The sequence below is a fragment of the Pantherophis guttatus genome, chromosome 3 (assembly GCF_059756535.1).
Source record: "Pantherophis guttatus breed Tessera chromosome 3, ASM5975653v1, whole genome shotgun sequence".
Taxonomy (NCBI): domain Eukaryota; kingdom Metazoa; phylum Chordata; class Lepidosauria; order Squamata; family Colubridae; genus Pantherophis; species Pantherophis guttatus.
In genome coordinates, this window is record NC_142065.1 from 32520328 (window position 1) to 32541885 (window position 21558).

Here is a 21558-nt window from a genome sequence, read left to right on the forward strand (position 1 = left end):
TCATCAGATTACTACTATCTTTTTTAGATAATTATAAATTTACTCATGTCTCTGGAATATGTTAACACTAAACAAGAAAAAAAATTCTTTTTCTTCTACAGATTCACAACTGAAAGATATACCTTCTTAGGATATATGTTATAAGATAGCTTTCCCTAATCTAGTACCTTCCCAATATATTTATAGGTAAAATCCATAATCCATTGTCATCCTAATCAAAATGTAGGTTGAAAAGGACTTTATGAAGCCCATTAATTTAAATAACATAGTGATATAGTTACTAATTCACAAAAAATATACCATAATGAAAGTCTAATTATTCTGTAAAATCCTCAACTTATATTGCAGCAAAAATAGTAAATATAGTTTTCCACCTGGAATTTTTTTCTATGTATCTGCTCTAATATTTAGATATTTGAGATCTTGAAGAACATTTGACACCTAGTACTGATATTTACTGTATTGGCAAAAATAACATTCTGAATTTCCCAACTGAATTATCCCAAACAGCACTGAAGGTTATAATTTAATTAGCTTTTCATATCATGAACAGTGTTGAAATCAGTAATCTGTTTCTAAGTTTCTACAGCCTAATACAGATAACATCCTGGTGAAAGGAGGAAGCTGATGCCACCCCCACTCCCTAATCTGCAGTCCCTGAAAGCAGCTTGTATTACAGGTTCTAAATCATCTGAATTTTAAGTCACTTTTCCGTTTGTAGACGGATGTAAGATTGAGAGAAGTAAAACACAAAATAATTAAACAGGTTTATATTATGGAGTTCCAAGGGCTGCAGTTCCTTGGCCAGCATAGATGCTCTAAACTGAGATTGAGAAAATCTGCTTGCTTTCCTCCTTCTGAAAGCCTCGCCTCCATCTGAACTAATCTCAGGCTTCTTCTGATTTTCTAGTGCTCTACAAGCTCCGAAGGAAGGCCCTGTCTCTTGTAGCTCAGCTCAGAAATAAGAGGAAATGAGTTATCTGTTTGGAGCAGATTCCAAGCATTCCATTTGCTTCTCTCTTACACCCTTTGTCTAGCCTGGCATGCGGATCTGTGCTGTTTCTTTGAACTACCCCTACAGCTTGTGAATAAGGATTACAAGCACCCAGTTCATCAAGCAAAGGGGAAGCCTGAAGACAGGGTTATTATTTTTATTTATTTATTTATTTTGTCAAGCATATATAAGATAACAGGTAAAAGAATAAACATAATTTGAATACATGAAAAGAGTAAATAAAAAGAAATATGACAGGGATGGTAGGCACGCTGGTGCACTTATGCACGCCCCTTACAGACCTCTTAGGAATGGGATGAGGTCAACAGTAGACAGTTTAAGGTTAAAGTTTTGGGGGTTTCGAGAAGAAACTACCGAGTCAGGTAGTTCATTCCAGGCATTGACCACTCTGTTACTGAAGTCATATTTTCTGCAATCGATTTTGGAGCGGTTTACCTTGAGTTTGACTCTATTATTTGCTCGTGTATTGTTGTGGTTGAAGCTGAAGTATTCATTGAAAGGTAGGACATCGTGGCAGATAATTATAAAATTATCTAAGTACTATGCTTAGGTCAGACCAAAGTCAGCGTAGTTCTAAGTTATCTAAGCCCAAAATTTGAAGTCTGGTGGTATAAAGTACTTTATTGCGGATAGAGGAATGGAGGACTCTTCTCGTAAAATATCTCTCGACTCTCTCAATTGTATTTATGTCCGATATGCAGTGCTGGTTCCAGACAGATGAGCTGTATTCAAGAATTGGTCTAACAAATGTTTTTATATGCTCTAGTTAGTAGTACAATATTACCAGAGAAGAAGCTACGCAAGATTAGGTTAACAACTCTTAATGCCTTTTTGGCAATGTTGTTACAGTGGGCTCTGGCACTTAGATCTTTAGAAATGAGTACTCCAAGGTCCTTGATAGAGTCAGGGTCATCTACAAGGTTTTACATTAGGAGGGTATCCCTACAGTCCCCTTTTTACAGAGGAGAAGGAGTTGAAGAAAGCAGGTGTCTTGAACCATTAATACCTGGTTATAATTTTCTTCACTATGAAAGGAAGGGCTGGATTTTGGTTGAATGAAGTCATTAGTCCTAGATTTGTGACACTCCAGTGGTGAAATCCAAATATTTTTACTACCGGTTCTGTGGACGTGGCTTGGTGGGCATGGTGTGGCTTGGTGGGTGTGGCTTGGTGGGCGTGGCAGGGGAAGGATACTGCAAAATCCCCATTCCCTCCCCACTCTGTGGCCAGCCAGAGGTGATATTTGCGGTTCTCCGAACTGCTCAAAATTTCTGCTACTGGTTCTCCAGAACCTGTCAGAACCTGCTGGATTTCACCCCTGTGACACTCCTAAATTAACTCTTTTTGTTCTTGGTTTTAAGGACAGCCAAACATTTCTCTCTTACAAAATAAAAAGAAATGACTAAAAAGGAAAAGAAATCCCTTTAAATGTGTCAGTGAAATATATCAAAAGACTGGATACAGAAGCATCCATGGAGTAGGTTCAGAAAAAGTCAAAGTGCTCTGTACAGCCATGCAAACTCCCACCCCATTTTTATGTGTCTTGTGAACACCATCTTGACTTTTTATAGCTCTTTCTGCAGACCCCTTGACTGAAGGAAAAAGCAGGGTCTGCCCTGGGTGACAACAGCATGAATGGGATGCAAAAGACGGAACAACAAACAAACAACAGAGTAAAGTGAGTAAAACTCCAGTGATTCCAATCATCCTGACTAGGTGGCTCAGTAGCTAAGACGCTGAGCTTGTCGATCAGAAAGGTTGGTGGTTCGAATCCCTAGTACAGGTCTCCTGCGTGAGCAGGGGGTTGGACTAGATGACCTCCAAGGTTCCTTCCAACTCTGTTACTGTTACTATCATTCTCTAAGAAAGCCCACTTCACACTTTTGAAGACAGACACATACCCTTACATATCAATTTGGTAACCAATCAACATAAAAGAAACGTTTCAAAGCAAACCCAACCCATTCATCTCTTACTAAGGTCCCCTGGTTTATTTATTTATGAGTTATACGATCTATTTATATGCCTGTTACCTTTAGTGAGTAGACACGCAATATTGTGGATTTAACTTAAATAAACAGCATACAAAACCATAACTGCAAATGTGACTCTTGACAATTCTGATCTGCTAAGTTAGTCCAGGTAAGCAAAATGATTATATTTGCCACTTCATGGGACAAAGGCTAAGAAATGACGAATTTTATTTACAAATGAAAGATTGAGCCTTCCTTGAGTTGAACTTGATTCCTGATCAGGGGTGGGTTCTACTTACCTTTACTACTGGTTCGCAACAGGATCGTGCACGCACACTCACTTTGCTCATGCCCGCGCCTTGCTTCTGCGCATGCGCAGATCGCTTCTGATGACATCAGGGTCAGTGGGCGGAGCCTCCCGCAGGTTTTACTACCGGTTCTATAGAACCGGTCCGAACTGGGGGCAACCCACCACTGTTCCTGATAAATGTAGAAACATGTTGGCTGAAGGGTGTTCTTTTTCTTTTTCTGAAATATTTTATTTAACTTCTCAGTCTAGTCAATAACGGTGGGATTTCTTGGTTGTCTCCTGTGAAAGTATAAACCAGGTCCACTTTCCTAAGCTTCTTTCTCCAAGATCAGCCATGTGTTGTCATCTGAGGAGAATTTTTATAGCACGTTAACGATAACATAAATGATAATTACCACCATCTGGAACTGAAAGTGGAAAGTGGAAAGCCAAATGTATCTGACTTGATTTTTTAAATGCCATGGGTGTTTTCATTACCCATTAACCATGTTTCTTGCACTTAGAGATGTAAAAGTATTTGCAAAGCACACAACTCATGCTTGAAAAGACTTTCATCATGCTGTCCTTGTACAATGGCATGCTGTTATTTGTTTAAAGCACATTGAAAGGTATCCTACAAAAATCTGTAATTATTCGGCAGTTTTCGTTTTAAGACAGGTCTCCCAAAGCAGAGGGATTAGGGGAAAAAAAGAAGAGAGGAAACAAAATGCAAAGCTGCAAAGAGGTATTAATGAGCAGCTAGAACAGAATTCATTTGAAGAAAAGAAAAGACAGAAATGGTGTACTGTTTTTACAGCCGGTGGATCCCTAAGGGGAGATCTTACTAGCTGATCTGATGAAAATAGCATATTGTAGCATAAAACCAGTGGTGGTATTCATCCGGTACTATCCGGTTCAGGCAAACCGGTAGTGGCAGCTGCAGGACGTCATCCAGGATGCCTGGACGTCATCACGTCCCATTTTTGTCACTCCACACATGCGCGAAAGGCACCGTGCATGCGCGGAGGCGTGTGAGCTCACATTTGCAAACCGGTAGCGAAGGTAAGTGAATACCACCCCTGCATAAGACCCATCTCTTTCTTCATTTATCACATCACAATGTATGCACAAAAAATAACATGGGTTAATGCTACAACAGTGCAGTGTTGCTTTCACGATTCTGAACTGGGGAAATGCGTGTTTGCTTCTGAGCCAGTGGCGCAGCCCTGCCTGGTAAATGGTTGGGCTTCCTATTACGATGGCTGCCTTCTTGACTTTTTGAAGACCCTCCCAATAGACTCTTTTGTCAATATATGAAAAGCAAATAACAATGTGTATTTTCCTCTATGAACATCACTTATTTTAAATATCTGCTTTTCTCTTTGCTAAGTTCTTCTGCCTAATGATGGCATCAGATTCTCACAGTCATCTTTGTTGATTTGAAATCTGGGATATTTTTTGTCTCGGGGTAGAGAGGGACCCAAGACCGGGTGCCTCCTTTCTCTGTTACTTCCTCTTTGAGACCCCTATAGGCGGGCACAACTTTCTCAAGGCTTAATTACTTCTAGGGAGGTTTTTTTTTCTCCTTTTAACTCCTTTACCTGGGTGATAAGAATTTGACCAGGAGTTACCTTTTGAGGGGCTGAACCAAGGCTTAGCAAAGAATTTTAAAACTACACACACCCAAAATATGTAGCCAAGCACTGACTGCAGAGTTCAAAGGCTGGGTTTTAGTGCAGGCCAGGAAAGGCCCCTTTTCTGCAGCCCCAGGAAGACAGGAGGTGAGATGATTAGTTCAAGGCTGGGACACACCTCTGGCTACAAAACAGATAATAGCCTCTTTGTCCTACTGCCTTCAGTGAGAATTTAGAATCATGTAGAATTTAGAGCCGAGGTGGCGCAGTGGTTAGAGTGCAGTACTGCAGTCTAATTCAGCTGACTGCTAACTGCAGTTCAGCAGATTGAATTTCACTGGCTTAAGGTTGATTCATCCTTCCATCAGGGGTGGGTTCTAATTTTTTTTACTACCAGTTCTGTGGGCGTGGCTTATTTTGTGGGTGTGGCTTGGAGGTCATGTGATTAGGTGGCCGTGGCTAGCTGGTCAGAGTCATTTCTGGAAGGTCCTCGCACTTACGATCAGTCCTCGCACTTACGACCCGACTCATTTGTTTGCTTTTAACACTGATCAGCTGTAGGACGACCCTTTGAAGCCCCATGGCAAGAGTTTTAACAGTTTTTTTCCCTCTAGTCATCAGCTGGGACTCAGGAGGCAGCAATAGATTGGGGGTGGGACCAAATAAAAGGTAAGAATAACGTGGGTGGGGTGGGGGGGGGAGAACCGGTTCGGTGATGTCATATCGTCACCGCTACTGGCTCGGCCACACCGGACCGAACCGGGAGGAACCCACCACTGCCTTCCATCCTTCCAAGGTAAGTAAAATTGCCCCCCAGATTGTTGGGGGCAATATGCTGACTCTGTAAACAGCTTAGAGAGGGCTGTAAAAGCACTAGGAAACGGTGTATAAGTCCAAGTGCTATTGCTATTGCTATTGCTATTGCTATCATAAGATTAGAAGGGACCTTGGAGGTCTTGTAGTTGAATCCCCTGGCCAAGGCAGGAGCCTTATACCATCCCAGTCAAATGGTTGTCCTGTCTATTTTTGAAAACTTCCAGTGATGGAGCAGCCACAACCCCAAGAGGCAAGCTATTCCACCAATTAATTGCTCTCACTGTTAGAAAATTTCTCCTTATGTTAAGGTGACCAGACGTCCCGCTTTTGGCGGGACAGTCCCGCTTTTGAGCAATTTGTCCCGCGTCCCGCGGCGTTTTAAAAAAGTCCCGATTTTTCATTCTGCCTCCTGAGTCCCAGCTGATGGCTAGAGGGAAAAAACCTGTTTAAACTCTTGCCGCGGGGCTTCAAAGGGCCGCCCTACGTTGATTAGCTCGGCTTCCCCCTCTCAGCTGTTTTGCGGAGGGCTCTTGCTGCTTGCTAAATTGCTCCAGCAGATTTTTTTTTCTCCTTGTGCAAACCAAGCTCAAAAGGAAACTGAAAGTGAAACAGGCTGTTGGCTTGTTTGGTGCAACATTGGAAAATTAGGCAGCAGAATTCTTTTCTTTTTCCTCACCAAAAAAGGTAGGTACAGACAATGGGAAATTTAGGGCAAAAGAGGAGAGTTCAAGATTTTAAAACACAAAAGAAAAAAAAGCTCTTTTTAACTAGGGAATTGTAATAATTGAGATACTATTGTATACTGTGTTGAAAGCAGAAATGGTTAAGTTGTGGTTTGGAGGAATATATGGGGGAAATTATTTGGTTTATTATTATTGGTAAATATAATTAATTGATTTGTAAGAAATTGGATTGCATGGAAATAATTGGAATATTCATGTTCATATTGATTAATATACAAAAAAGATAGTTATATAACTAATTGATTTATATTAAAATGCTGAATTTGTATTAAACAACTGTATTACATAATTACATAATTAACCAATGTGAGGATGGATATAAAAATAGATGACAATGCGAAGGGGTATAATATAGAATAGAAGGGAAAAATTGAATTTGATTAAGATTAGAGATGAGGATGAAGGGTAATATTGTTTTTTTAAAAAAATAGATGAGGAATAAATATGGCAAAAAGGAAATATAGAAATTGTAAATTTAATTGAAATGACTAAACACTGTTTAAATTTGTGAACCAGCCAAATATTCTGTTCAAAGAAAATACATTGCATGTTTGTATGTGTGTTTCTAATTATTGCTATTTATTCATATTTGTTCTCTTTTGTTCTTTAAAGTTTAACAATTCATTCTTTATCTTAATATCTTTATATTTGTTTGGGATTGGCTTTCTTTCTTTTCATCTTTTTTACTGTACAGCAATCTTTCTCCTCAAACTACCACCTCTCTCTTTTCTTTCCTTCTTACTTTCTCTTCCCCCCACCCTCTTCTTCTCCTCCCTATTTCCTCTTCCTTTCTCCTTCTCCTCCTCTCTTCCTCCCTCTCTTCCCCTCACTCCTACTCTAATTTCCCTTCCTTCATCCCTCTCTATTGCTGTATCCTTTTATGCATATGGACTACTCAGAGGGCTGAAAAAGTTATTTTTGACTGGCCCTTGCACTTTTGACCAGTCCTCGAACTTACGACTGTCCTCACATTTTACTTTTTTGCCCTATCTTGTCACCATGGTGAAGAGAAGCAGTTGTGAAATGAGTGACATGGTTGTTAAGAATGCTGCACGGGCATAAATGTGAAGATGGACATAAGTGTGAGGACCAGTCAAAAGTGCGAGGACCTGTCAGAAATGACTTTTTTCAGCCCTCTGGTTAGTCCTTTTGTGCATATGGACTACTCAGAGGGCTGAAAAAGTTATTTTTGATTGATCCTCGCACTTTTGTCCAGTCCTCAAACTTACGACTGTCCTCACATTTTACATTTTTGCCCTATCTTGTCATCATGGTGAAGAGAAGCAGTTGTGAAATGAGTGACATGGTTGTTAAGAATGCTGCACGGGCATAAATGTGAGGATGGTCATAAGTGTGAGGACCAGTCAAAAGTGCGAGGACCTGTCAGAAATGATTTTTTCAGCCCTCTGGTTAGTCCTTTTGTGCATATGGACTACTCAGAGGGCTGAAAAAGTTATTTTTGACTGGTCCTCACACTTTTGACCAGTCCTCGAACTTACGACTGTCCTCACATTTTACGTTTTTGCCCTATCTTGTCACCATGGTGAAGAGAAGCAGTTGTGAAATGAGTGACATGGTTGTTAAGAATACTGCACGGGCATAAATGTGAGGATGGTCATAAGTGTGAGGACCAGTCAAAAGTGTGAGGACCTGTCAGAAATGACTTTTCAGCCCTCTGAGTAGTCCCTATACACATAGCCATGGCCACCCGGTCACATGACCACCTAGCCACACCCACCCAGTCACATGGCCTCCAAGCCACGCCCACACAATAAGTCACGCCCACAATGGTGTCCTTCTTACCAATGTTAAAATCTGTTCACCTTACCCTATACACATAGCCATGGCCACCCGGTCACATGACCAGGTAGCCACGCCCACCCAGTCACATGACCAGCTAGCCACGCCCACAAAATAAGCCACGCCCACAATGTCCCTCTTTACCAATGTTAAAATCTGGTCACCTTACCTTATGTCTTAGGCTGCATTTTTCTCTGACAAGCTTCCACCCATTACTTCTTGTCCTACCCTCAGGTGTCCTAGAGAATAAGTCAATCCCCTCTTCTCTGCGACAACACTCTTTTCACTTAACAGTAGATTGTTTACTACCGGCCCCATGCCCTGCTTTCCACTTGCTTCCTCAACTGACCAGGGGTGAAATCTACTTACCTTCCTTACCGGTTCGAAAGTGCACGCGCTGCATGTGCGCTTGCTTCTCTCACCCATGCACGTCACATGCGTGCGCAGACCTTCTGCATGCACAGAAGGTAAAAAACACATTACTTCCTGGTTAAAACCAAGAAGTAATGACATCCAGGTGAGTGGGCGGAGCTTTGGTCCACCATCGCTACCTGATCACCGAACCACCGGCCAAGATCGCTACCAGACCGGGCGATCTGGCCCGATCCGGGAACATTTCACCCCTGAAACTGACATTGACTGAAACCAAGACATGATGCTAAATTCTTCCCAGCTTTCTTTACGTACTGTTACTCCAAGCAGCACCCTGTGTTTCATTACAAACAGGCTAGTCTTTCAGAAACATGCATAGTATTATCCCAGGCAGCAGCCATATCTGCAGACTTCCTTTTTGCAGTGTTGTTTGCAGTGCCTTTAATTTCCCAGCACTTGCTGATAATATCCGTGGATTAATAAGCCAGATCAGACAGCATCTGGGCAAGGAATGGCAGTTCAGACATAATTAGAGCTTTTGAACTACAGCTTTCTTGGCTTGTCAACAGTTGGGATAGAGAACCATGTTCTCTTCCTAACACATCTTAAGTTTGCTTAGATACTTTAATAATGGAATACTAAGCTGGGGTGCTACAAAGTAAGCACCAACCTTAAGCACCATCTTTATTTACAAGAATTCCCTGCCTCCCAGAGAGGTGATGTTGAAATACAGAAAAATGGTTGTTGGATGCAGCCCGCTGCTTTGTTTGGAAATATCTACCTGCACGGAAAGCAAAACAAAGGTAAGGTAGATTGTATCCTGGGGTAAGTGAGAGGGAGTGCAAGGAACAACTTATCTTCTAGAAAACAGCTGTTTTATCATTAGTTATAATATGCTCCCTGTGGTAACAATTTGTAATTTGTAGAGCTTCCCTTAAAATGTTCCCCAAATTAGAAGTAGATTGCCTTCCTTGGTTTTTACCATGACCACTAGCGAAAGGAGATTAATTAATTAGACAGTTTGGAACAGCTTGCCTGCTTGATTACTATAACCAGAAATTTGAAGAATTCTGATTTACTAATGTATGATGAATCAAGATGTTCTTAATTTCTTGCAAACAATCTATAAAAAGGTAAAGGTAAAGGTTCCCCTCGCACATATGTGCTAGTCATTCCCGACTCTAGGGCGCGGTGCTCATCTCCGATTCAAAGCCAAAGAGCCAGTGCTGTCCAAAGACGTCTCAGTGGTCATGTAGCCAGCATGACTAAATGCCAAAGGCGCACGGAACGCTGTTACCTTCCCACCAAAGGTGGTCCCTATTTTTCTACTTGCATTTTTACATGCTTTCAAACTGCTAGGTTGGCAGAAGCTGGGACAAGTAACGGGAGCTCACCCCATTACGTGGCATTAGGGATTCAAACCACTGAATTCTCAACCTTTCAATTGACAAGCTCAGCATCTTAGCCACTGAGCCACAGCATCCCTTAAATGATCTATAAGTAAATCCTTATCATAATATCTCTTTTTCTGCAGGGAGGGGATCCTTCGGTCAGTAGAATGAAACACTGAATTGTTCAGTACTCTGAGGTTGGCCTGGAAACAAGATTTGAATCCATTGATTTTAAAGTAATCGATTTTAAAGTAAAATAATGTAAAATAATGCTTTGGCTGAAACCCAACAATATGCTATGTAAGCACATACAGCATTTCAATTTCACTTGATATATTTTATGATGTGTTCTTGGCTATGCCACAGATATTTTTTCAGTCAAATGGGGATTATATAACTTGTATGCCGACAAAAGAATTCATATGTGTGTGCGTGCACACACACACACAGTGAAAATAAAGGAATAATCACAAAAAAATGTTTAGGTTGCTTCTTTGTTAATATGACAATATCTTAGCATATAATGAATGCTGATAATGAAACAGTAAAAATAAGTATAACATGGTTAAGGCCATTGCAAATACTTAAACTGTGCTTACCAAGATGATGAAGAAGATGCAATCTGAACTATTTATTAGGGTTTACTAATTCTCTTTAAGTGACTTTCGCAAGAATTTAATGTTACATTATTCTTAGGTTCTCGTCTATTATTTAGGCTGCATCTTTTACCCCAGGACAAATTCCACTGCTCCCAATGGGGTTTATTTCTAAATAAGCAGTATACTTTTAGAAGTAAACATTTAATGCTCCCTGCTGGCGCAAAATTTTGGTTGAGAATTACGGAAATTGAAATCAAATACTACTGAGGACATTATCAAAATAAGGTGATATTTTCTGCTTTCCTAGCTATATTTCTGTTTCTAAAACAAAACAAAGCAAAACAAGCATCAAATATTCTTTCCTGAAAATTTCTTGGCAGAAGTTTTAAAATTAAAAACCGACTGGATGTAGAAAAGCAAAAGTTAAGAAATTCCTATAATATCATACGGTCTACAGAATCAAAGTTTGCTTGAAAATTTAGAAAGAAGGAAATTGCCATACATCAGCTTTTTTTCTCTGTTTAAATACTTCCTAACCAGCAAAATGACTTAAACCATGTTTTAGCTAGTACAAGTGCAAATTCAACTGCATTAGTTATGTACAAAGTGGCATTTTCATCAGGATTGTCCTGATGTGAAGTATGTGTGTATGTGTGTGGTGTGAATCCAATTGGAATGCTGTTTAAAACATGGATTCCATGGGTTGTGCATAAGATTAGATGCTAAATCTGGAACAGCAAAGAATGCCATGCTCTTTAATAATCTTAGGAATTTGGCTAATTGCTTTTGTGGCTAAGATAAAAAATAAAACAATGGCAAATGTCATACTACAGTGGAACCCTGGGACTTTGGTTTATATCTCAGAGTAGATAAAGAGCCTTGATTGTCATAGATGGATCCATTCAACCCAGACAATTAAAGGGAAATTAGCCTGTTGTTGTTTTACTTTTGTTTCCTTTGAACTAGCCCTGTCTTTACAGCTACTGGTAGCAGTTTCAGTGCTGCAAATATATCACTAAGGGTCAATGCTTTGCAATCAAGTTGATTTTTGCTTTTTGACATGAAAAATATTCAAGTGATTTGAAAGGAGTTGTGTGTGTGTGTGTGTGTGTGTTTGTTTGTTTGTTGTTGCACACATAGAGTAACAGTAGATTTACTAACATCAACTTGATTGCAGTCATGCATAGCAATGCTTATTTCTGACGCTTGGATTAAGTGTAAGAAAATATTTTCCTGCCAACTGAAGTATTACTTTGGGCTTTTAATTAGAAATGTGTTAAACCAAGCATTTTTAAAAAGTAGTAGCTTTAAAGAGGAAACCATCAAAGGAAAGCAAAGAAGTAACCACTCTCTGCTTGATGATTTTCTTCATTTTTTGACTTCTACGCTAATCTAGTCACACAAAAAGAGTGAAACCTAAAAGCCTCATTGACGCCTTGTTCCCTTCACAGAACAAGGAAGCTTTTAAAGTCTGGTCTGGTCTGAAAAACTCCTGGTTTTCCATACTTTCAGATTTATGGTACCTTCAGTTAACCTATTTGTTATCTGCTTTCTCTTGTTCATTATTTTCTATTAGAACTTTTCTATGAATTATGGAAAGGTTTGGAGGAAACACAGGTGGTTTTCAACTTACAACCATTTGTTTAGTGAGTGTTCAAAGTTACAAAAGCACTGAAAAAAGTGTCTTATGACCATTTTTCCACACTTACGACCATTGCAACATCCCTGTGGTCACATGATCAAAATTTGGCAACTGGCTCGTGTTTATTATGGTTACATTGTCCTGGGGTCGTCACTTTTTGTAACCTTCTGACAAGCAAAGTCAATTCACTTAACAACCATGTTACTAACTTAATAATGGCAGAGATCTACTTAACGACTGTGGCAAGAAAAGTCATAAAATGGGGCAAACTTCAGTTAATAACTGTCTTGCTTAATGAAGACATTTTGGGTTCAGTTGTGGTTATAAGTTAAGGACTACCTGTAACCTATAAGTTCACCAAGCATGTCCAAGTAAGCTACCTACTTCTCCCCTTTTAACTGGCCTTGTAAAAGGTAGGAGAGGAGGAAAAGATAAATGACTATTACAAACATGAAATCAACTTTACCCACATGAAGTTTTTTTGTAATATGTTAACAGACCATGGTATTAATTTTACTCATGGAAGTGAGCTTTTCTTTTGTCCTATGAGCAGATTTCTTGTCATTCCTTAATAGCAATGAGATTTTTCCAGCCTGAGCTTCTAATTGACATACCAATTCTTGCTTTCCTCTCTTGTCCTTAAATGGTTGTTAGGACTGCTTGTCTTCACTGCTTGGGGAAGGAACTTGGCACAGTTCAGTGGCCCAACAAATAAAAAGGTTTTTTTCAGTCACAGTTCATGTTTTGATGGCTTCTCAAGTAGCTGCATGTGTGAGAGTACAATCCATCAAATATCCTAGTCACATATGTTCTATTCAATGGAGCTTGTACACGTTGGTTTGTGTACAAACCATAATCTGAGTACCATTCAAGAGTATAGAAGCTAATCTTTAGATAAGTGATATACTACAGCAGCCTTCCCTAAATTGGTTCTCTCCAGGTATAAAATACTGTAATTTCTATGACCCCAAAAGGCCTGAGCATCATGGCCTTTATGTTGTATGTTGAACAGGCCACTTGGTTATTCAATAAATATAGGTAAACAAATCTTAGATCTCTAGATTCCTTAAAACTAACATTTAATTAGTCAAGGATGCTGTCTCTTCACCACAGAGTTCCTTCTCTTTGCCAGTTGTTTACTATACTAATACCCCATATTTACTGTATGTTTTATAGATCAAAAATTTTACTTTCATACACTCCCACATGTGCACACACACAGAGGCATATACATGTACATGCACACACAATCCTCCATTTTATTTGCATTCTGAAAAATGGACAAAGAACTCAGTGTATTAAAAGATTTGTCTCCAGGTTGACATATTTTTTGTTCCGCTCTCTGTTTTAGCTCAGATAAAGAGAGATAGAGTCTCTAAACATCTGTTTTGAGGCTTGCTTGATTCCTGAGTTCAATTAAATAATCCAAGTTCAGAAGATATGCATACTAAAATAATATATTTTTAAAAAGCATTCTTGAATATGTAAAAGAATACATCTCATCACATTCATGAATACGATCATCCATCCATCCTCAACTCTTCCAAGCTATATCCAAGTTTTCTTTTTAAGATAAACATGAAACTGTAAGCATGCTCCCCAAATATTTTTTAATCATCATACCTAGTGCTTACAAGCCAAAAGGAAACTGAATTGATTCTGTATAGCCTAAAAGTAGCCAAGATTGGCAAACATGTGCTATTGATAGCGTAAACAAGTTATCCTGTAGTTCTACATCAGGGGTCTCCAAACTTGGCAACTTTAAGACGTGTGGACTTCAACTCCCAGAATTCCTCAGCCAGCTTTCTACATCATTCTACATCATGTTCTACATCATTGAAATATTTGAAATAGTTTCTACTTAAGTTTGCATTTAATCAGTTTTGAGGAGAAAAGGTACCAGATACACACACAGAAGATGCTTCTATGATCAGCAGAATGAAGCACTCTGCAGGTCAAGCTGGCAGCACCATCCCATACATATGATCTGAAACTACATCTTACAGAGTTCGGTATGTGCACACAACTATTTCAGCCTGAATGATGCTTTAGGACATGATGCCTATAAACTATGCTCCTGAATCTACCGTTGTCTAGATGTTTCCTCTTTCCAAACTGCAGAAAAAGATACATTTTCATCTAATCTGCTTTGGTTACTCAATTTGGGTAATGGCAAAGAACACTTCAACAATGGAAATGATTGGAGGCTTCCCCGATGGAATGTATTCAGTTAAAGGTTAAGCAACCCCTGAGTAGGGATGTTGTAGTTCTGGATTTCAAGATGCAGATCAGCAATGGAAGTAACTAGAAAGCATTCGATTTGGATTGGATGGCTTTCAAATTTAATACAAATTGGTAGAATATTTGTTGCTCTGGTCCCCACACATTAGTACAGATCATACATCTTTAGCCAGAAGAATTTTTTCTTCCAAGATTAAGGAGCTGCAGTATCATGTTTAAGGACACCAAATACACTTCTCAATAAACAAGTGTATCCCACACTATTTGCAGTGGGATATTTCCCTTCATCCTTGCAATCCTGATTCAAATTCCACTTCTAAGAACACAGTTAAGAATAGCTAGTAGTTCATGTATTAACCTTAATGTGATTTGTTTGATTTTGGATTAACCTGTATATGAATCTGACTGCTGAGGTTTGTAAACTGTAGTTTGTATCCTACTGTAATATGTGGATCCAGACAATGATATTTTGTTTAGCAAATTATAGTTTCATGTGTGAACTTGTAAGGACCAATATCACCTATCCCCAACCTAGTGCATTCCAGATATGAGGGTTTCTACAGCTTCCAACATACTATATTTGAAGGTATCACACTGGAAAAGTCTGACAGAGATGGACCAGAGCTATGATTCACTATGAACCTAATAACCTCCTGTATGCGAGTACTCCTTATGGCACATTATGCATGACGTGAGCCACAAATTAGCCAACCACATTCTAGCTTAGCATGTTCTACATACAGAAGCCTTGGTAGGTGAGTACAGCATGCAAACCCAGAAAACTCAGTTGAATAAAAACATAGTTAAGAACTGCTGGTAAGCACAACTAATCGAGGGAGTACAACAGGTCCCAAAAGGACAGCCTTACTGCTAGTTTGTTGCAGAAGAAAAACCATTAATTTTGGGTTATGAAATACGATGCAGTAGCCAAGCGATCTAGTATAACAGGAAGCTACCAGCCCTTGCTTTGCCCAAGGAAAGTCTCCTTCCTTCCATCCATCCATCCATAAACACCACCACCCCCATCCTCGCTTGCTAAAGGGAAATGTAAGGAAAAGCACATACCTAGTTCAGACAGAAACTGTTAAAAGCCCTCAGATCTAGGAAGCGTTTCTGCAAAGGGATGAAATTAATTAGCTGTTGTTTTTAATCTCCCTAGTTTGGGGAAAAGCGGGATCAGAGGGCAGAGGCAGCCAATGAAAAAAGAGTGTTTTCCCAGATGGTCCCCTCCCACCCCAAAGGATTTGGCCATACAAGGCAAAAGAATGCCGAGCTGTGCGGGTGGCAGCAGCCCAACTGTGAGACGCTGGATTTGGGACTGTGAGAATAAGGGAAGGGGAAGAGAGGATTCTGCCTTATATAGATAAAATGATGGGGGGGGAGGGTTGGAGGGAAGTCGCTGAACTCTCTGATCGGTTGTTAAATGCAGCCGGCATCTGAGAAGACCTAGCAACAGTTTTCTTTATAAGGATTCAAGTCATATAAATGACAAACCTTTCTGCTGGCTGAGAACAAAAGTTTAAACAAAGGTTTCAAAATGTATGGTTTAAAAGTTACAAGAGCTTCCTGAACAATGCTTGGTTGGCATTCCTCATTCCTCTGTGCAGTTTGTTGTTTCAATTATTTTTTTTCCTTGCCAGAAACATAAAAGTACAGATGTTTTCTAGTGAATAAAGACTAGTTTAGACAGGAAAATGTAAAATAAACCATCAGAGGCAGTTACCCTTAATTCATTTTTCCTGTCAAACAGGCTCTTACGTTTCTGTAAAAGCCAGTATCATTTCCTGACCAGATTCCTCATGCTATAAAGTCATATCATAAGCAGTCCTGTATATTATAAAGTCAAGTTTCCTTTAAGTCAAGCTCATTTGTAGTAATTTCATGGACTATCCATGTAGCTGTCTTCAAACAATGCAGAAGTAGTTTGCCAATGCTTTCTTTCTGAATGTTTAACTTCCCAACTCTAGCCAGCAATCCTTGTCTCCCATCCAATTTCTAATCAAATGTAATTTGTTTTGTTAGCTTTTTTTAACTTAGCAAAGGTTGGCAAAGTGTTATCCTATCCATTTGATGGTTATTCGGTACTATGGTAGGGGTGGGAGCCACTGGGCTAATTTGCAAAAGATTAGAATGCCAAAGTTATCTTTGTCTAAAATATTGTTATTTTATCTGCCAGCTTTCCATTCATTCTGATCCATTATTCATTTGGGCTTTGAATGAGGATGTAGAAACTTTTTAAGCTCAAAGACTGTGCTGCATCCAGTTTAATTTTCTGGTGAACTTATGCCAGTTGTAGGTTCCTTCCAATCAAGGCAAGGAGCCCATAATTTTTTTCCATCTCATTCCACCCATTCTTTACACCCACCCCAGTCCCAATGGCTTAGCCTGTTTATTAAAAAGCAGCCATGGAAGAAAACATTGTAATTACATTTCCTGTGGAAGAAGGCTATGGAAAAGACAGCAGTATATTCTTACGAGCAGATGGTACCTGGATAAGTTCTTAAAGCTTGGATGTTCTGAAAAGGAAATTCAGACACATCTAAATCCCAGCTGTCAAGGTTTATACAGCTATGCAAGAATTAGAGTTTCTTCTATTTTATTATCAGGTAAGATGTTACTATGTGAAAAAAATAAACCAGATTAAGACCCTCTAAGTTTGTTCCTATTGTATTTGTTGTTGTTGTTAGTTGTGAAGATGTGTCCAATCCATCGCGACCCCATGGACAATGTTCCCCAGGCTTTCCTGTCCTCTACCATCCTCTGGAGACCATTTAAGCTAAAGCCTACTGCTTCAGTGACTCCATCCAGCCACCTCGTTCTCTGTCGTCCCCTTCTATCCTATTCTATCCTATTGTATAGCTTCTTGCTTAACCAGTTTATTCATTAACACAATTATTTGAATTCACATATTATACTATACTAAACATTAAAGCTAACTACATGGATTAGGTTTGTACAACTATGCTAAAATGTGATTGGCCAGTTTGCATTTCATCCAGAGACTTGTTAATGTAATCCACATAATGTCCTTTTAAATTAATCACAGTGCTGGAAACAAAAGATAATTCATTCAACCTCCTACCAGTTCAGGAAATCTGTTACTTCAACATCCATCATCCAGCCTCTTTTCAAAAATCCACAATGGAGAAGAACATGATACAATCTTCAGAGGTAATGTAATCTATCTACAATTGTTTCCACCTACAGTTGTGGCCAGGAGACCTTTTGCACAACTTCATGCTGTGTACCAGTTGCACTTTTTCCTGGATCATGAGGCCCTATGCGTGGTCACTTCTGCCCTAGTCATTTCTCAATTGGACTATTGCAATATGTTTACATGGGGCCACCCTTGAAGAGTATTTGGAAGCTACAGCTAGTACAGAATTCAGTGGCATGGATAGTTCTGGAGGCCTCAAGGGGGATGCATGTAACACCACTGTTGCAGGAGCTTCATGGCTTGCGAGTTTGCTTCCAAGTCCAATTCAAGGTGTTGGGTTTTTTTACCTTTAAAGCCTTTTATGGCATGGGTCCAGGGTATCTAAGGAACCAAATTGCCCAAATTGGATTGGCCTTTCCTCACTTGCTCAACCAGAAGAGGCTTGTTATGGACACCATCTGTTCAGGAATTTCAATTGGTGGGGTCAAGGAGAAGAGCCTTTTCCATTGGGATCCCCACCTTTTGGAATATTCTGCCACTGGAGATTCGTCACTACTTTTTTGGCCTCCTGGAAGGGCTTAAAACATGGCTCTACTGATTGGCTGGCTTGAGAGCACTTTTCACTGGAGGTAGTTGATAGGGTAAGAGAGAAGACAACCCCACCCCCACTCATACTGTTCATCTCCTTGGTTTTTAGTCTACTTAAATCTGATTGAATTGTTTTTAAGCCACCCAGTGTCACTTCAACAATGAGATGGGCAGGGTATAAATTAGATAGATAAGATAAGATAAGATAAGATAAGATAAGATAAGATAAGATAAGATAAGATAAGATAAGATAAGATAAGATAAGATAAGATAAGATAAGATAAGATAGATAGATAGATAGATAGATAGATAGATAGATAGATAGATATTCCTTTCAATTTGCACTAATGGATTCCAGTCTTATGTTCTGGAACACTAAGAAATACAGTTTATCTATGTAAAAGCTTTTTTAGAATAGAATAGAATTTTTTGTATTGGTCAAGTGTGATTGGACACACAAGAAATTTGTCTTGGTGCATTTGCTTTCAGTGTACATAAAGGAAAAGATACGTTCATCAAGAATCATAACGTACAACACTTAATGATAGTCATAGGGTACAAATAAGAAATCAGGAAACAATATCAGTATAAATCGTAAGGATCCAAGCAACAAAATTACAGTCATACAGTAAGTGGAAGGAGATGGGTGGTGGGAACGATGAGAAGATTAATAGTAGTGCAGACTTAGTAAATAATTTGACAGTGTTGAGGGAATTATTTGTTTAGCAGAGTGATGGCATTTGGGGAAAAAACTGTTCTTGTGTCTAGTTGTTCTGGTGTGCAGTGCTCTATAGCATCGTTTTGAGGGTAGGAGTTGAAACAATTTATGTCCAGGATGCGACGGGTTTATAAATATTTTCACAGCCCTCTTTTTTACTTGTGCAGTATACAGGTCCTCAATGGAAGGCAGGTTGGTAGCAATTATTTTTTGAAATGATTATACAACAGGAGCTTTTGTGGGAGGATAGCTGAAAAGTCAGGATGTCTCTGACACAAAAGGAAGTGGGTTCAACCACATAGCTGAAGCCACCATGTTGTCTTTTTTATCTCTTTAGGCCTAGTTGACCCTGTTACACAATTAAATTACCATTCCTTGCTCAGATACCTATCAGGGCTTATTTTTAAATATATCTGTATAAAATGACCCTGACAGATTATCATTTTAAATGAGCTATGTAAGAATCAGTTCACTTGAACTCAGTGGAACATTCATTTAGACCTGCTAGCGGTATAAATAGACAAATCACATTAGCGAATGACAACTGTTTATACAACATTTTTACTCAGCCAATTCTTTGGGTTTCCTGTCCACAATGGATCATAGACTCACCTCATGAGCTTGGTTCACAAATTGCACTAGTGTATTCAATCAATTGAACAAAGAAAACCATTCAAAAGATATCACAACCTGTAAATAATGGGAAGTATATTTTGATTAGCTCTGGTTTAAATGTCCTATGACAGGCAAATCTTTCTTCTTTTTTTAGTAAGGACCTCGTCAATTTTATTATTTCTCCAACCATATGCAGAGTTCATGCCTCAGAGAGGTTTAATTCTTTTTTTTAAACTAAACTATTGTAAAAGTTTGGTTTTTGTTTTGTAGATATGGACACGAGCTCATTATGATTTAATGTTTCACCACAGTTGGCCTTAAACAGAGCAGTTTGAAAAACTACATATCCCTACTGTGAGTGCAGTGGGTTATGCAAATATTGTAAATTCTCTAGTGCCTTAAATCTCTCAGGCTGTATTTGCTGTCCAAGAAGAGAGGCACTCCCAGGTAAAGCCAAAGAATAGGCCATTGTAGAGGCTATGGAACATGATACCTTTCTGCCACCTTGTGGCAAATGTGCATAATTAAAAAGTGCTGTTCACAAAGTATCGGGAAGAAAACCTTGTTTTTCATTTACACTCAGTAAAATACTATGTGTTGATGATGTATTTTGCAACAGGATGTTTTCACTTCCTTACATTGTAACAGACATAAGTTGTAACACATTTAGCAGTTTCATGTGTTAACGGGGCTGTCCTTGAGGACACACCTCCGCACACCCAAAGCTTTAATTGGTTCAAAAATGTAGTGGCTTGATTGTCTGTTTTGTTAGCTGCACTAATTTCCAATTGCTTCCAGATGTGATTCAAAGTGCTGGTCACTACCTATAAACCCTACATGACATACGGCATGCTTACTTGAGGGACTATCACCCATAGCATTTACCTGACCAATTTAATTCTGCCGGGGCTGGCACACTTTGCATTCTTTCAATTAAATGTTCTCTATCAGGATCCCAGAAGCACACCTGCCACAGCACCTGCCCTCAGGAACAAGATTCCTCCCAAGATCAAGTTAGCCTCTATTCTGCTGTTGGTTAGAAGAACCACGAAAACTCTTCGCCCAGGCCTGTAACAAGGGAGGATGAGACCCCCTCATTTCATCCCATCTGATCTGTCACACTTGCCATCTTTTATTGTTAATCGATTTTCCTAACTTTTTTTGTTTAATTGTCATGAATTAGCCAGAATGGTTGGGAATTCGGCAGCATCAAGTTTAATAAATAAATATTGAGGGTTCCCGCACCCCTTGAATCTCCAATTACAAACCTAACTGTTTTACCAATGAAATGTAGCATGGCATAATGATCACAAGTGCCAGGTTTTGGTAACAGAAAGTAAATGTAAGTAAACAGAAGGTTGGGATTACAAATCTTGGAATTTTCAACTAACAGTGGAGTATCCCTGGTTTGGGAAGGCTGACAGCGCCTCAATGTCTGCAGTTTTAATCCAGCCTCTTTCACTTCATATATATGACATCCACATCCCTGACTAGGATTCTCAATAATTATTGTGGTTATTTCTCCAGAACCTAAACTAGATAAAACAAAATTTTGCATGCCTCTTTTTCTAGACAGTGGTCTTTCTACATATTATTTCAGTAACAAATCTGCTTTGAAACTACACAATAGAGAGTAGTATCCGGCCTGAAGTGTGTATGTATTATTGATGTTTAGATACATCAATTTACACCTTCATGTAACACTGTTACTCTGGTAGCATGCATTCCAATAGTGTTAAATCTGTTTAGTCTCTGTAACTGCTTTTTCTCTTTGGAAGGCAGGAATATTAAAAAATTCAAAATAAAATCGTATGAATATTTGTCAAGGAGAGTCATTTCCCACAGGACTAATTGTTTTTTTTTTATGTGTAACTTATTAAAGTAGCATTTTTTATTTTCTAAACCATCCTGAAAATATTAATCACAGTAGAAAATGCTTATAGTTAATAAGGCTGTATATTTGGC

The 21558-nt window shown here is 39.1% G+C and overlaps 1 protein-coding gene across 2 annotated transcripts in view; it reads right to left on the reverse strand.

Annotated features, from left to right (window-relative positions):
- MYL9 (myosin light chain 9) overlaps window positions 1-21558 on the reverse strand; it is a 41247-nt gene that overhangs the window by 8777 nt on the left and 10912 nt on the right. The window contains exon 1 of one of the 2 annotated variants that reach the window (XM_034414007.3): window positions 15581-15848. The exons of the other annotated variant lie outside the window; for it this stretch is intronic. The gene's annotated coding sequence lies outside the window, so the exon portion shown is untranslated. Of the gene's footprint in view, window positions 1-15580; window positions 15849-21558 lie in introns of those variants that run through there. 2 annotated transcript variants of the gene reach the window in all.